The sequence below is a fragment of the Heterodontus francisci genome, unplaced genomic scaffold (genome assembly GCF_036365525.1).
Source record: "Heterodontus francisci isolate sHetFra1 unplaced genomic scaffold, sHetFra1.hap1 HAP1_SCAFFOLD_102, whole genome shotgun sequence".
Taxonomy (NCBI): Eukaryota; Metazoa; Chordata; class Chondrichthyes; order Heterodontiformes; family Heterodontidae; genus Heterodontus; species Heterodontus francisci.
This window is the reverse complement of record NW_027140380.1, coordinates 1,287,373-1,301,981: the sequence shown is the minus strand read 5'-3', so window position 1 is coordinate 1,301,981 and position 14,609 is coordinate 1,287,373. Positions and strand designations below refer to the sequence as shown.

General features: G+C 45.4%; 1 non-coding gene across 1 annotated transcript; it reads left to right on the top strand.

The window, feature by feature from the left end:
• The first annotated feature begins 572 nt into the window (after positions 1 to 572).
• On the top strand, positions 573 to 661 carry trnar-ucg (transfer RNA arginine (anticodon UCG)). Its single transcript is given in 2 exon segments — positions 573 to 609; positions 626 to 661. It is a non-coding gene; the product is annotated as a tRNA-Arg (tRNA).
• Positions 662 to 14,609: the final 13,948 nt, after the last annotated feature.

The following is a 14,609-nucleotide window of genomic DNA, read 5'->3' as shown; positions in this document are numbered from 1 at the left end:
GATGTGAGGGGAATGTAACCCGGCTGCTAGTGAGAAGGTCCCGTCTTCTCAATCAAAAGCCTTTTATTTTCACAGAAAGAACTTGTTAAATACAAATCTGATTCCAACACGTCAATAACAGGACAGAATGGGAACCTTTTAAAAGGATGAAGCAACTATTTCAGTGGCTTCTCACTGTCCCCCTGAAGCCTGTGTGAAGGGGAATTACCAATAGTCTGTAATTTATTACTTCCACACCGAGTTTGAGGTATTTGTCGTGTGAAAGATTGCTGAACGGAGTCTTTTACTGTCAGTTACGGATGAGAAGTTGACAAAAATTGGCAAAATAAAGCTGTTCATAAAATAGCACCAGCAATTTGAGTCGGTAAAAGCAAAATTGTGTTTCAAAAGTTTATTTAAACCGCTACGGGAAAATAGATTTTTATGACTTTTCCAGTCGATCACTTCTTTTCCATAGTGAAATTGGCGGCTTTCACAAATTCAAATATTGTGCCAGGTTGACAGGTTCAACCAATGATTTTTTGTATTTTGTGCTTCGAGGTTCTCTGATTGAATCATGCATGTGAGTTAATGGCTGTGTGGCCGAATGGATAAGGCGTCTGACTTCGGTATATTCCATGATGTTATCAGGAGATTGCAGGTTCGAGTCCCGCCACGGTCATTTTGACCCAAAGGGATTATGCAGGGCTTTGGGGATCGAGTCGGGGACTGAACAGATTGGAATCCCAACATGGACTGAATGGGGCGAATAGCCTCCTCATGTGTTGTCACTGACTTTATGAGAAGAGGGTGACCAATCAGAAGTGGGCTGGGGTTCCAGCGGGCTCAAACTGCAGGAATTCCAGGTCTCTGAATGACTGAGCTGAAACTGATCAGTTTCACTGCAGGAAACACCGTCTCGGGGGAAATAACATCACAAATAATTCCATTTGACTAATTATTCAATTATAAAACAATGGGCAGATGTGAAGGTGTGATGTTACTTTTCACTGTGAGGGGAGAATCCGCCATCTGGATAAATCAGCAACTTTATAACATCGTCTGTACGTTTGGAAAAGAAACGATGAAAACTCTCCCCATAACCCTGGTGCGGTGGAAAGGCTCAATTCAGAGATTGGAAGATAACGAGAGCACAACATAAATCATTAACTGTTATTTCCGGCATAAAACACACCCCAGCTCCCGTTCCCATGTCACTGCTGTCCCTATGAGGCGGTGGGTGACTCTGAAAAGAGACTTTGTTTTGTGTTTCTGCAGGAAAACCACAAAGATCCTCCCAGGCAGTGAAACTCATCTTCCCAGAATCTCCATACCAGATTGAAACAGAAAACACAAAGACAGTGAGAAAGTTCCAGAGAGTTACTGAGCATTAAAACCAATGAAATAAACCAATTCTCGAGAGATGTTGGTGCAGCTTTTTCAGAGAGATTGTGGGTGGCTCTCAAAAGAGCCGTTGTGTTTTGAGTGTTTTTACTACATGGTGGAGTTTTACTTGGAGTTGATGTACTTGGTCACTCACTTTGTCCCTTCTCACATTCCGAGCGCTTTATTGGGTGGAAATATTTATTCTGGCAGTTTCAACAGCTCAGAGCCGACATTGAGTCAGAAACCAGAAATGGGAGTACGGGACACAGACAAGGAATTTACGCTGAACCTTTATAAATCTCACTGGTTATAGGCCTCAGCTAGAGCATTGTTTCTAATTCCATGTTTCATACTTTAGCAGGAATGGCAAGGCCTTAGAGAGGGTGCAGAGGAGATTTACTAGAATGCATCAGAGATGCAGGAATTCAGCTAATGTGCAAAGAATAGGGGTCTGGGGTGTGTGAAGCTGGGGTCCTTGTTCTTAGAGCAGAGATGTTAATGGGGCAGTTAATAGTTGTGTTCAACATTGTGAAGAGTTTTTAGAAGAATAAAGAAGTTTGACTGCAATTAGACAGAGCCTTGGTGAGATCACACCTGGAGCACTGTGTACAGTTTTGGTTCCCCTTACCTAAGGAAGGATATACTTGCCTGAAAGGAAGTGTATCAAAGTGTCACTCGATTGCTTCCTGGGATGAGGGGATTGTCCTGTGAGAAGAGATTGAGTCGACGAGGCCGATATTCCTCAGAATCAACGGGTGGGAATCGGAAAGTTTGCCGATCCAATCTGGATTCAGACAGGGCTGCCCTCTCTCCCCTGCCTTGTTTGTTTGCTGTATTGAACCCTTTGCTGAGTCTATTAGGATGGATGCGAGCATAAGAGGAGTAACAATCCCAGGCAGCAGTGGCACTCAGGTTAAAACCTCCCTGTACATGGATGACGTCGCCGTCTTCTGTTCGGATCCGCTGTCCGTGCGCAGACTGATGAGCGTCTGCGACCAGTTCGAACTGGCCTCGGGAGCCAAAGTTAACCACGGCAAGAGCGAGGCCATGTTCTTTGGGAACTGGGCTGACCGATCCTTTGTCCCCTTCACCGTGAGGTCAGATTACCTGAAGGTGCTGGGGATATGGTTCGGAAGGGCCGGGGCGTGCAGCAAAACCTGGGAGGAGCGAGTAGCCAAGGTACGACAAAAGTTGGGCATGTGGGGGCAACGATCTCTCTCCATTGTGGGTGAGAACCTGGTCATCAGGTGCGAGGTGCTCACGTTGTTGCTCTACGTGGCGCAGGTCTGGCCCATACCCCACTCCTGCGCTGTGGCAGTCACCTGAGCCATTTTCTGCTTCATCTGGGGACCTAAAATGGACTGGGTCCGGAGGGACACGATGTTCAAATCTCTGGACAAGGGCAGGAAAAATGTACCCAACGTGGCCCTCATCCTGATGACCACCTTCGTGTGCGGCTGCATCAAGCTGTGTGTAGACCTCCAGTACACAAACTCCAAGTGTCACTGCGTGCTGAGGTTCTATCTGTCCCCGGTGTTGCGAAGAATGGGCCTGGTCACATTGCCGCGGAACACTCCATGCAGTTGGGCGGTGCCGTACCACCTATCCTTCGTGGAGCAGTTTCTGCGGGAAAACACATTTGACCACCGGTCCATCAGGCAGTGGTCTGCACGGAATGTCCTCAAGGCCCTATGGGAAAAGGAGACGGTGGATCCTGTTGGATGGGTCCCCGAGCAGACCATCAAAGTCATTTGGCGAATGCCTCACCACCAGAACTTTCAAACAAGCACCAAGACGTAGCTTGGCTGGTGGTGAGAAGGGCCCTCCCCGTCGGATCCTTCATGCACACCCGAAGTCTCGCCCCCTCCGCACAGTGCCCCCGCGTTGGCTGTGGTGGGGAAGAGACTGTCGCCCACCTCCTCCTGGAATGTGCCTTTGCAAAGCAGGTGTGGAAAGAGATGCAGTGGTTTTTGTCAAGGATCATCCCAAGCAGCTCTGCAACACAGGAGTCTGTGCTCTACAGGCTGTTCCCAGGGACGCACACCGAGACAAACATCAACTGCTGCTGGAGGACTATCAATTCGGTGAAAGACGCCCTTTGGTCTGCCCGAAACTTGCTGGTCTTCCAGCGCAAAGAGTTGTCCACCACCGAATGTTGCGGACTGGCACATTCCAAGGTCCAGGACTACGTGCTGAGGGACGCACTGAAGCTTGGGGCAGCCGCAGCAAAGGCTCAATGGGGAAAGACCACAGTGTAAGGTCCCCCCACCAAGCTGGACTGATGGGCTGGATCCATGGGAAACCCCTTGAACTGTATCGTTAATATTCTCAATTGCTGTAAATGTAAAACTGTAATTGGCATGACAATTGTGAAACGGAAGGGTTGTGAAGAAACTCATGACAGTATTGAAGGAAACTGATCTCCCTTGCAATGTTTGTATTTTTTGGTGCTGTTTGAAACTGTTTGGCAATGTAATGTTTGCAGATTTTTATGAATAAAGTATATTTTGGAAAAAAAAAATATTCCTCAGAATTTAGAAGAGTGAGAGGTAATCTTACTGGCACCTAAAAATCTTAAGGGATTTAACAGGGTAAATGCTGGGAGGATGTTTCTTCTGGCTGGGGATCTAGAACTAGGGATCACAGTCTCAGTATAAATGGCTCAATCATTTAGGACTGAGAAGAGGAGAATTCTTTTTCACTCAAAGCATTGTGAATCTTTGGAATTCTCTACGCACAGTGGTTAGCACCGCAGCCTCACAGCTCCAGTGACCACGGTTCCGTTCAGGGTATTGCCTGTGCGGAGTTTGCAAGTTCTCTCTGTGAAAGCGTGGGTTTCCGTCGGGTGCTCCAGTTTCCTCCCACAGCCAAAGACTTGCAGGTTGATAGGTAAATTGGCCATTGTAAATTGCCCCTAGTGTAGATAGGTGGTAGGAGAATGGTGGGAATGTGGTAGGGAATATGGGATGAATGTAGGATTAGTATAAATGGGTGGTTGTTGGTCGGCACAGACTCGGTGGGCCGAAGGGCCTGTTTCAGTGCTGTATCTCTCTGTGACTGTAGAGCTGTGGATGCTCAATCATTGGGTATATCCAAGAGAGAGATCGATAGGTTTTTGGATACTAAGGGAATCAAGGGATCTGTGCTCGTGTGGTCAGATGGAGTTGATGTAGGAGATCAGCTGTGATCTTATTGAATGGCAGAGCTATTTCGATGGGCCGAATGGCCTACTCCTATTTTTTATGTAAAGTTCCATTCCTCTCAGGGAATATTTTATTTTCAGAAAGAGAAATACTGCACACACTGGAAATCTGAATAATAACAGAAGATTCTGGAAACACTCAGCAGTTCCAGCAGTATCTGTGGAGAGAGGAAGGGAGGAGCAATGTTTCAGGTCTATAGAAGGGTCACAGAACTGGACCATTAACCCGAGCTTCTCTTCTCCACAGTTGTTTCCGGACTGGCTGAGTGTTTTCAGTATTTTAGGCTTTTTCTTTCTGTATTTCATCCTTTTCCCATTTGACTATTTGCTGTGAAACTTTCAGCGTTGTGCTCAATTCTTTGTGTCGTTGTGTTTTCTTTATTTGAAGTAATGTAAATAGTATCCTGAAATGAATTTGCCAAATGATTGGGCAAATTGTTACAACCAGTTTTTGAGCAAGTTCTCCACGTACACAGTGAAGGATTCCTTCACATTTGCGAAGACCATCCAGGACTTGCATATCGATAGCAATGCCGTGTCCATGTGTCATTTGACATTGCTAGCCTATTCACCAATGTACCACTTCAGGAAGCCATAGATATTTGCACTGCAGTGCTATATCATGGTGATCTAGACCCGTCACCATTGTGTGAATCCGTATTCATTGAACTTATGAACTCGGCAGCTTGCACAGTTGAGTTCAGTTTTATTGACACCATGTATCGCTGGTGTTGCCATGGGATCCCCTCTAGGCCCAGCTCTCACAAACATCTTTGTTAGATTCCATGACAAACCTGTTTTTAAGGGAATGACACCTAACCTCCTACCTCTTGCATATTTCCAATATGTAGATGATACGTTTGCAATATTTGAATCCGCAGCTGCATGAAATAATTTCCTTGCACGTCTTCATGGGCTCCATCCTACTCTCAAATTCACCTTTGGAATGGAGCTGTCAAATGAGCTCCCTTTCCTTGATGTACTAGTTGAGAAATCTGCTAAGTGGTTCTCTACCACGGTCTACTGCAAACCTACCTTCACTGGTCAATACACGCGTTGGGATTATTACAGTTCCACGCGCTATAAGATTGGTCTTATCGACAACCTCATAAATAGGGCTGAGCCATTTGCTCACCATGCAAGCTTGATGCTGAAATAGGGCGAATCAATGACATCCTGCATTACAATGGCTACACTGATCAGATCATTTCTCACTGTATATCACACAAACTTGTAAACGGGCTGAAGGACGTCATTTTGAGCCCTGAAAAGTGCCCAGTCTCCCTCAAATTACCCTGGAAGGGTAATATATCCCCAGTATTTGAGTAACAGGTGAGGCTCGCTGTTTCCTGCTGTTACTATTTAGGAGCAGCAAGTGTGGTGTTCGCCACTAACAGGATGCTGCTGTCAAGCAAAAGAGACGTCCTGCCTATCACACAAATAAGTAACGTGATATATGAATTTCAATACCAGTGTGATGCTAGGTTTCTAGACCGTACATCCCAAAGCTGGCGGATTGTATCAAATAACATGTCCCTTCCGCTGTTCGCAATGGGCCCTACCCAACCAACCCGTGCTTGCAAAACTCAAAACACAGTATCCAACATGAGATGTGATTCCACAATAGGACAACATTTGCTAAATAATTCTCAGTGTGCTAAGAATTACACTGACAACTGATTTAAGACTGTCAGTAGGGCTCGCAGTGTGGTGCATTGGTGTGTACTGTAAGCTACATATATTAATACACAGGGCCCTGTTCTTTGCAGACAGAAAGAACATGCACACATGTTGTGCCTGTTTCAGCTAAACAAAATACTTGACAGCCATTCACTGGCTCATTCCACAGGGCAATGCCTTGACCAATCAGAGTCAAGCTGCCTGGGTTAAATTTCAAACAAAGCTGGGCAGTTATCTGTCAGTTACCATAAACTGGTGCATTCTGAATGGCAATGCCTCGACCAATCAGAGTTCACTTGAAAACCAATCAGCACTCTCTTCTCAAACAGAAGAAAGTTGTTGTTTTCCTTTAAATTGGTATTCTTGCGGATTGCCCTGCTGAGTGCAAGACGAAAACAACTGGCTACCAAAGTTTGGACAACATGTCACTATTTTCACGAAATGATTACTTTTATTTTCAATATAAAATTATAAAGCAATATGAGTGAAACATTTACAGACAAATTCTATTACCTCACATTGACTGATTCTTTCACACTGACAGACTATGTGAACTACTGTCCCGATTTTGCAGTTCTCACTTCCAGTTCGCAAATGTCAGCAATCTGTGATACAGTGCAGTTTACAGACCAGACCGTCAATCACAACATGCAATAATTGTTCAGCTTATGTTGGACTGGTGGGATTTAGAAATACTAGGAATTGAGATGAGCTGTTATTGTATTTAATTATTTGTTTCATGGGATGTGGATGTCGCCAGCCAGGCCAGCATTTATAGTCCATCCCTAATTGCCCATGAGAAGGTGGTGGTGAGCTTCCTTCTTGAACCACTGCAGTCCATGTGGGGTAGGTACACCCACAGTGCTATTAGGAAGGGAGTTCCAGGATTTTTACCCAGCGACAGTGAAGGAATGGCGATATAGTTCCAAGTCAGGATGATGTGTAGCTTGGAGGAGAACTTTCAGGTGGTGGTGTTCCCATGCATCTGCTGTCCTTCTCCTTCTAGGCAGTAGAGGATGTAGGTTTGGAAGGTGCTGCCTGAGTAGCCTTGGTGCATTGTTGCAGTGCATCTTGTAGATGGTACACACTGCTGCCACTGTACGTCAGTGGTGAAGGCAGTGAATGTTGTGGACGGGGTGCCAATCAAGCGTGTTGCTTTGTCCTGGATGGTGTCGAGCTTCTTGAATGTTGTTGGAGCTGCACCCATCCGGGCAAGTGGATAGTATTCCATCACACTCCAGACTTGTGCCTTGTAAATGGTGGACAGGCTTGGGGAGTCAGGAGGTGAGTTACTCACCGCATGCTTCCTACCCTCTGACCAGCTCATGTAGTCACACTATTTCTAAGGCTACTCCAGTTCAGTTTCTGGTCAATGGGAACCCCCAGGAAGTTGATAGTGGGTGATTCAGCGATCGTAATGCCGTTGAATGTCAATGGGAGATCGTTAGATTCTCTCTTGTTCGAGATGGTCATTGCCTGGCACTTGTGTGGCGAGAATGTTACTTGCCACTTATCAGCCCAAGCCTGGATATTGTCCAGGTCTTGCTGCATTTCTACATGGACCTCTTCAGTATCTGAGGAGTCGCGAATGGTGCTAAATTTTGCAATCATCAGTGAACATCCCCACTTCTGACCTTATGATTGAAGGAAGGTCACTGATGAAGGCGTGAAGAAGGTTGGGCCGAGGATACTACCCTGAGGAACTCCAGCAGTGATGTCCTGGAGCTGAGATGATTGACCTCCAACAATCACAACCATTTTCCTTTGTGCTAGGTACGATTCCAACCAGTGGAGAGTTTTCCTCTTGTTTCCCATTGACTCCAGTTTTGCTCTGGCTCCTTGATGCCATACTCAGTCAAATGCTACCTTGATGTCAAGGACAGACACTCTCACCTCACCTCTTGAGTTCAGCTCTTTTGTCCTTGTTCGAACCAAGGCTGTAATGAGGTCAGGAGCTGAATGGCCCTGGCGGAACCCAACTGAGCGTCACTGAACAGGTTATTGCAAAGCAAGTGCCCCGTCGATGACATCTTCCATCACTATACTGATGATTGAGAGTAGACTGATGAGGCAGTAATTGGCTGGGTTGGATTTGTCCTGCTTTTTGTGTACAGGACATACCTGGGCAATTTTCCACATTGCCGGGTAGATGCCAGTATTGTACCTGTACTGGAACAGCTTGGCTAGGGGCGCGGCAAGTTCTGGAGCACAGGTCTTCAGTACTATTGCTGGAATATTGTCAGGGCCCGTAGCCTTTGCTGTATCCAGTGCCTTCAGTCGTTTCTTGATATCACGTTGAGTGAATCGAATTAGCTGAAGACTGGCATCTGTGATGCTGGGGACTTGAGAAGGAGGCCGAGATGGATCATCAACCCGGCACTTCTGGTTGAAGATTGTCGCAAATTCTCCATCCTTGTCTTTTGCACTGATGTGCTGGGCTCCCCCATCATTGAGGTTGGGGATATTTGTGGAGCCACCTCCTCCTGTTGGTTGTTTAATTGTCCACCACCATTCATCATTGGATGTGGCAGGGTGTAGATCTGATCCGTTGGTTGTGGGATCACTTAGCCCTGTCTATTACCTGCTGCTTCTGCTGTTTGGCATGAAAGTAGTCCTGGGCTGTAGCTTCATCAGGCTGACGCCTCATTTCAAGGTATGCCTGGTGCTACTCCTGGCATGCCCTCCTGCACTCTTCATTGAATTAGGGTTGATCCCCCAGCTTGTTGGTAATGTTAGAGTGGGGGAATATGCCGGGCCATGAGGTTATAGAATATGGTTGACTACAATTCTGCTGCTGCGAATGGTCCACAGCAACTCATGGATGCCCAGTTATACATTGCTAGTTCTGTTCAAAATCTATCCCATTTAGCACAGTGGTAGTGGCACACAACACGATAGAGCGTATCCTCAATGTGAAGACGGGACATCATCTCCACAAGGACTGTGCAGTGGTCACTCCTACCAATACTGTCATGGACTGATGCATCTGCGGCAGGCAGATTGGTGAGGATGAGGTCAAGTATGTTTTTCCCTCTTGTTAGTTCCCTCACCACCTACTGCAGACCCAATCGAGCAGCTGTGTCCATTGGGACTTTGCCAGCAATGTCAGTAGTGGTGCTACCGAGCCACTCATGGTGATGGACATTGAAATCCGCCAGCCAGACTACATTCTGTGCCCTTGCCACCCTCAGTGCTCCCTCCAAGTGGTGTTCATCAGTCTCTCGCTGTCTCTTGCTGGTTTGCTCAGTACCTTTCTCTGTCTGTTCATTTCTGAGTCCTGATAATCTCTTCCTGGTTTTCTGTGTGTCTTTCTCTGCCTGCCTCATTGTCGGTGCTGATACTCCATGTCCTTGTGTCATTGCGCAGTGAGGGTGAGTCCGTCAGCACGTGTGTTGCTGAGTCCGGGATTCTTGAGAAATCCGACTGCAATCCTATTTTTATAAAAACATTGGGGAAATAACACAAACAGTTCACTTTCAAAACATCAAGTATTTACCCATAATAACAAGATACTTCCGTAGGCACTCGATTGCAATCAGCTTCTTCCTTCTCGTGAACACATCAATCAGTAACAAATCACTTTTGCTCACACGAACGCAAACTGCAAACATGGACCAGCCGAGTCTCTCCCACTTTGTCAACCTCTTCCTGCAGAGCCTCCTCTCCACCACCAGATGGTGATGTTGGCCACAATAAAACCAGGACAAATGGTCACAGTGAGGAGACGGTCAGCAACAGAAAATAAAACAATAACAGGGAAAACCTTTACACAACAACAGGGTACATCTTTACACAACAGAAAACATATTTACACACCACGAAATACCTTTAGACAACAGGGAGAATACAATCATACAAATGCCTTGTTTCTCCATCTCAGTCTCGTTGTCTCTCTCTCTGTCCCTCACTTTTGCTTCCTCACAGCCTATTCTTGGTTTTCTATGTGTTTTTCTCTCTGTCCCGCGTCGATGGTGTTACTCAGCGTCTTTGTAACATTGTGTAGCCAGGCTGAGCCTCCCAACACCTGTGTTGATGTAATAAAAACAGAAAATGCTGGAAATGCTCAGTAGGTCTGGCAGCATCTGTGCAGAGAGAAACAGTTAACAGTTCATGTCTGTTTCGTTAGTTCACATTAACTTTGTTCTCTCTCCACAGATGCTGCCAGACCTGCTGACTATTTCAAGCATTTTCTGTTTATGTTTCAGATTTCCAGCATCCGCAGTATTTTGCTTTTGTACGTGTGTTGCTATGTCTGGGACTGTTTGAGTGCAATGCTATTGCTTTATAAACAGCGTTGAAACAAACATTTATCTCGCGAACACACAGCACTGAAACACAGCTGGATATAAACAGCAGCCTGCAGCAGAGGGCGCAGTGGAAGTTTATTAACACAAATAATTCACCAACATTATATTTACTGCTATCCACAATCACACCAGGCTTCATCTTAACACGTTTTACTCTTTATTTACATCAACTTCTTCCTTCCAGTAAACACTTCAATTTGGAACACAGCTTCCAAATCACCTTTATTCACAAACCCGAACACACATCAGCCCAGACTTTCCCCTTTCTGTCAACCCATTCCTGCATCACTGCCTCTCCACCAACAGTTCTTGCGAGAATCATACAATCATAGAATGGCTGCAGCACAGAAGGAGGCCATTCGGCCTGTCGAACCCGTGCTGGCTCTCTGTTAGAGCAACTCACCTCATTTCACTCCCCAGTCAGTTCAATTTTGGAGGTGGGAAAACTTCTCGAAAGAATAATTTGGGACAAAATTAATAGTCCCATGGACAAATGTGGGTTAATTCAAGAAAGCCAGCATGGATTTCTTAACGGAAAATCATGTTTAACTGTCCTGCTGCAGTTTTTTGATGATGTAACAGAGAGGGTTGATGAGGGCAATGCTGTTGATGTGGTGTACATGGACTTTCAAAAGGTCTGGCAGCATCTGAAAGGTCACTGACCTGAAACGTTAACTTTGCTTCTCTCTGTCCAGATGTTGCCTGACCTGCTGAGTATTTCCAGCATTTCTTGTTTTCATTATGGCACAGAGTTCCCTTTTCAAACTTACAGAATTAACCACAGTAATGTACTCTGAGATTCAAGTTAAATATCAGCCCAATATTTACACACATTATGAGTTTATAAGTTTCAGTATTAATTCCCATTAGTGCATCCTGACATATACATTAGATATAACATCACATAAGAACAGAAGAAATAGGAGCAGGAGTAGGCCATTCGGCCCCTCAAGCCTGCCTCGCCATTCAGTAAGATCATGGCTGATCTGCCCCAGACCTCAACTCCTCTTTCATGGCAGCTCTTCATAGCCCTCAACTCTCCAATATTTCAAAAATCTATTTACATCATCTTTTGATACTTTCAGTGATTTAGCCTCCAATACTGTCTGGGGTAGAGAATTCCAGACATTCACTACCCTCTGAGAGAAGAAATTCCTTTGCACCTCAGTTTAAATGAGTGTCCCCTTATTCTGTAACTGTGTCGCCTAGTTTGAGATTCCCCCACTAGTGGAAACATTTTCTCAACATCTACCCTGTTAATAAAAACAAGAAATGCTGGAAATACTCAGCAGGTCTGGCAGCATCTGTGAAGAGAGAAGCAGAGTTAATGTTTCAGGTCAGAGACCCTTCTTCACCCTGTTAAGCCCCCTCAGAATCTTGTACGTTTCAAAAAGATCACCCCTCACTCTTCTGAACACGAATGAATAACCTGTTTAGCCGTTCTTGATAAGTCAACCCCTTCATCCCAGGAATCAGCTGAGTGAATCTCTTTTGAACTCCTCCAATGCCAGTACATCCTTTCTTAAGTCTAAATCTCAAGTGCGATATCAGATTGAGAGAATCTGAAAGATAGTATAACCTGAGATACAAACTGAGAATTCAGTTTAAAACTCCCCCGGATTGTGAAACTAAAAGATACAATAGCAATTCAATTTGTATAGACTGTGCGTTGGATCACATTCCAGCCCTCATCCAGTATCAGACTGGAAGATACTGTAGCAATTCCATTAGTGCAGACTCAGCTCTACATTAAAGAGCAGGGAACATATTTAAACAACCGGGAACACTTTTACACAAGACGGATCATATTTACACAACTGAGAAGATCTTGACCCAACAGGGAACCATTTTACACAACAACAGAGAACATCTTTGCACAACAGCGAATATAGTTACACAACAGAGAACATATTACACAGCAGGAAATATCTTTAAAAGAACGCAGGGAACATCTTTACACAACAGAGAACACAATTACATAAATCATCAGTCTTTCGCTGTCTCTTGCTGGTTTGCTCAGTACCTTTCTCTGTCTGTTCCTTTCTGGATCCTGATAATATCTTCCTGGTTTTCTGTGTCTTTCTCTGTCTGTTCCTTTCTGAGTCCTGATAATCTCTTCCTGGTTTTCTGTGTGTCTTTCTCTGCCTGCCTCATTGTCGGTGCTATTACTCAGTGTCCTTGTGTCATTGTGCAGTGAGGGTGAGTCCGTCAGCACGTGTGTTGCTGAGTCAGGGATTCTTGAGAAATCCGACCGCAATCCTATTTTTATAAAAACATTGGGGAAATGAACATATTTCACTAACGGGCAGCTAAAATTTAAACCAGCAGTTAGCAGAGTGGCGCAGCGGAAGCGTGCTGGGCCCATAACCCAGAGGTCGATGGATAGAAACCATTCTCTGCTATTTATGTTTGGTAGTAACACAAACCGTTCACTTTCAAAATATCAAGTGTTTCCCCACAATAACAAGATGCGCTCAACTGCAATCAGCTTTTTCCTTCTCGTGAACACATCAATCAACAACAAATCACTTTTGCTCACACGAACACAAGCTGCAAACACGGACCAGCCGAGTCTCTCCCACTGCCTCACAGCTGCAGGGACCCGGGTTCGATTCTGGGTACTGCCTGTGTGGAGTTTGCAAGTTCTCCCTGTGTCTGCGTGGGTTTTCTCCGGGTGCTCCAGTTTCCTCCCACAAGCCAAAAGACTTGCTGGTTGGTAGGTAAATTGGCTATTATAAATTGTCACTAGTATAGGTAGGTGGTAGGGAAATATATAGGGACAGGTGGGGATGTTTGGTCGGAATATGGGATTAGTGTAGGATTAGTATAAATGCGTGGTTGATGGTCGGCACAGACTCGGTGGGCCGAAGGGCCTGTTTCAGTGCTGTATCTCTAATCATAATCAATTTGTCAACCCCCTTCCTGCAGAGTCTCCTCTCCACCACCAGATGGTGATGTTGGCCACAAGAAAACCAGGACAAATGGTCACAGTGAGGAGACGGTCAGGAACAGAAAATACAACAAGAACAGGGAAAACCTTTACACAACAACAGGGTACATCTTTACACAACAGAAAAAATATTTACACAACAGGAAATACCGTTACACAACAGGGAGAACACAATCATACAAATGCCTTCTTTCTCCATCTCAGTTTCGTTGTCTGTCTCTCTCTCTCCGTTCCTCACGTTTGCTTCCTCACAGTCTATTAGTTTCCTGTGTGTTTTTCTCTCTGTCCCGTTGTCGATGGTGTCACTCAGCGTCCTTGTAACATTGCGTAGCCAGGCTGAGCCTCCCAACACCTGTGTTATAGAACATAGAACAGTACAGCACAGTACAGGCCCTTCGGCCCACGATGTTGTGCCGAACCTTTAATCGACTCTAAGATCAAAACTACCTACATACCGTTCATTCTACTATCATCCATGTACCTATCCAAGAGATGCTTAAATGTCCCTAATGTATCTGCTTCTACTACCACCACTGGCAGTGCATTCCACGCACCCACCACTCTCTTGTGTGAAGAACCTACCTCTGACATCTTCCCGAAACCTTCCTCCATCACCTTAAAATTATGCCCCCTGGTGATAGCTCTTTCCACCCTGGGAAAAAGTCTCTGGCTATCCACTCTATCTATTCCTCTCATCATCTTGTACCCCTCTATCAAGTCACCTCTCATCCTTCTTCGTTCCAATGAGAAAAGCCCCAGCTCCCTCAATCTTTCTTCGTAAGACATGCCCTCCAGTCCAGGCAGCATCCTGGTAAATCTCCTCTGCACCCTCTCTAAAGCTTCCACATCCTTCCTATAATGAGACGACCAGAACTGAACACAATATTCCAAGTGTGGTCTAACCAGGGCTTTGTAGAGCTGCAGCATAACCTCGCAGCTCTTAAACTCAATCCCCCTGTTCATGAAAGCCAACACACCATACGCCTTCTTAACAACCCTATCAACTTGAGTGGCAACTTTGAGCGATCTATGGACATGGGCCCCAAGATCCCTCTCTTCCTCCACATGACCAAGAATCCTGTCTTTGCGCCTGTATTCTGCATTC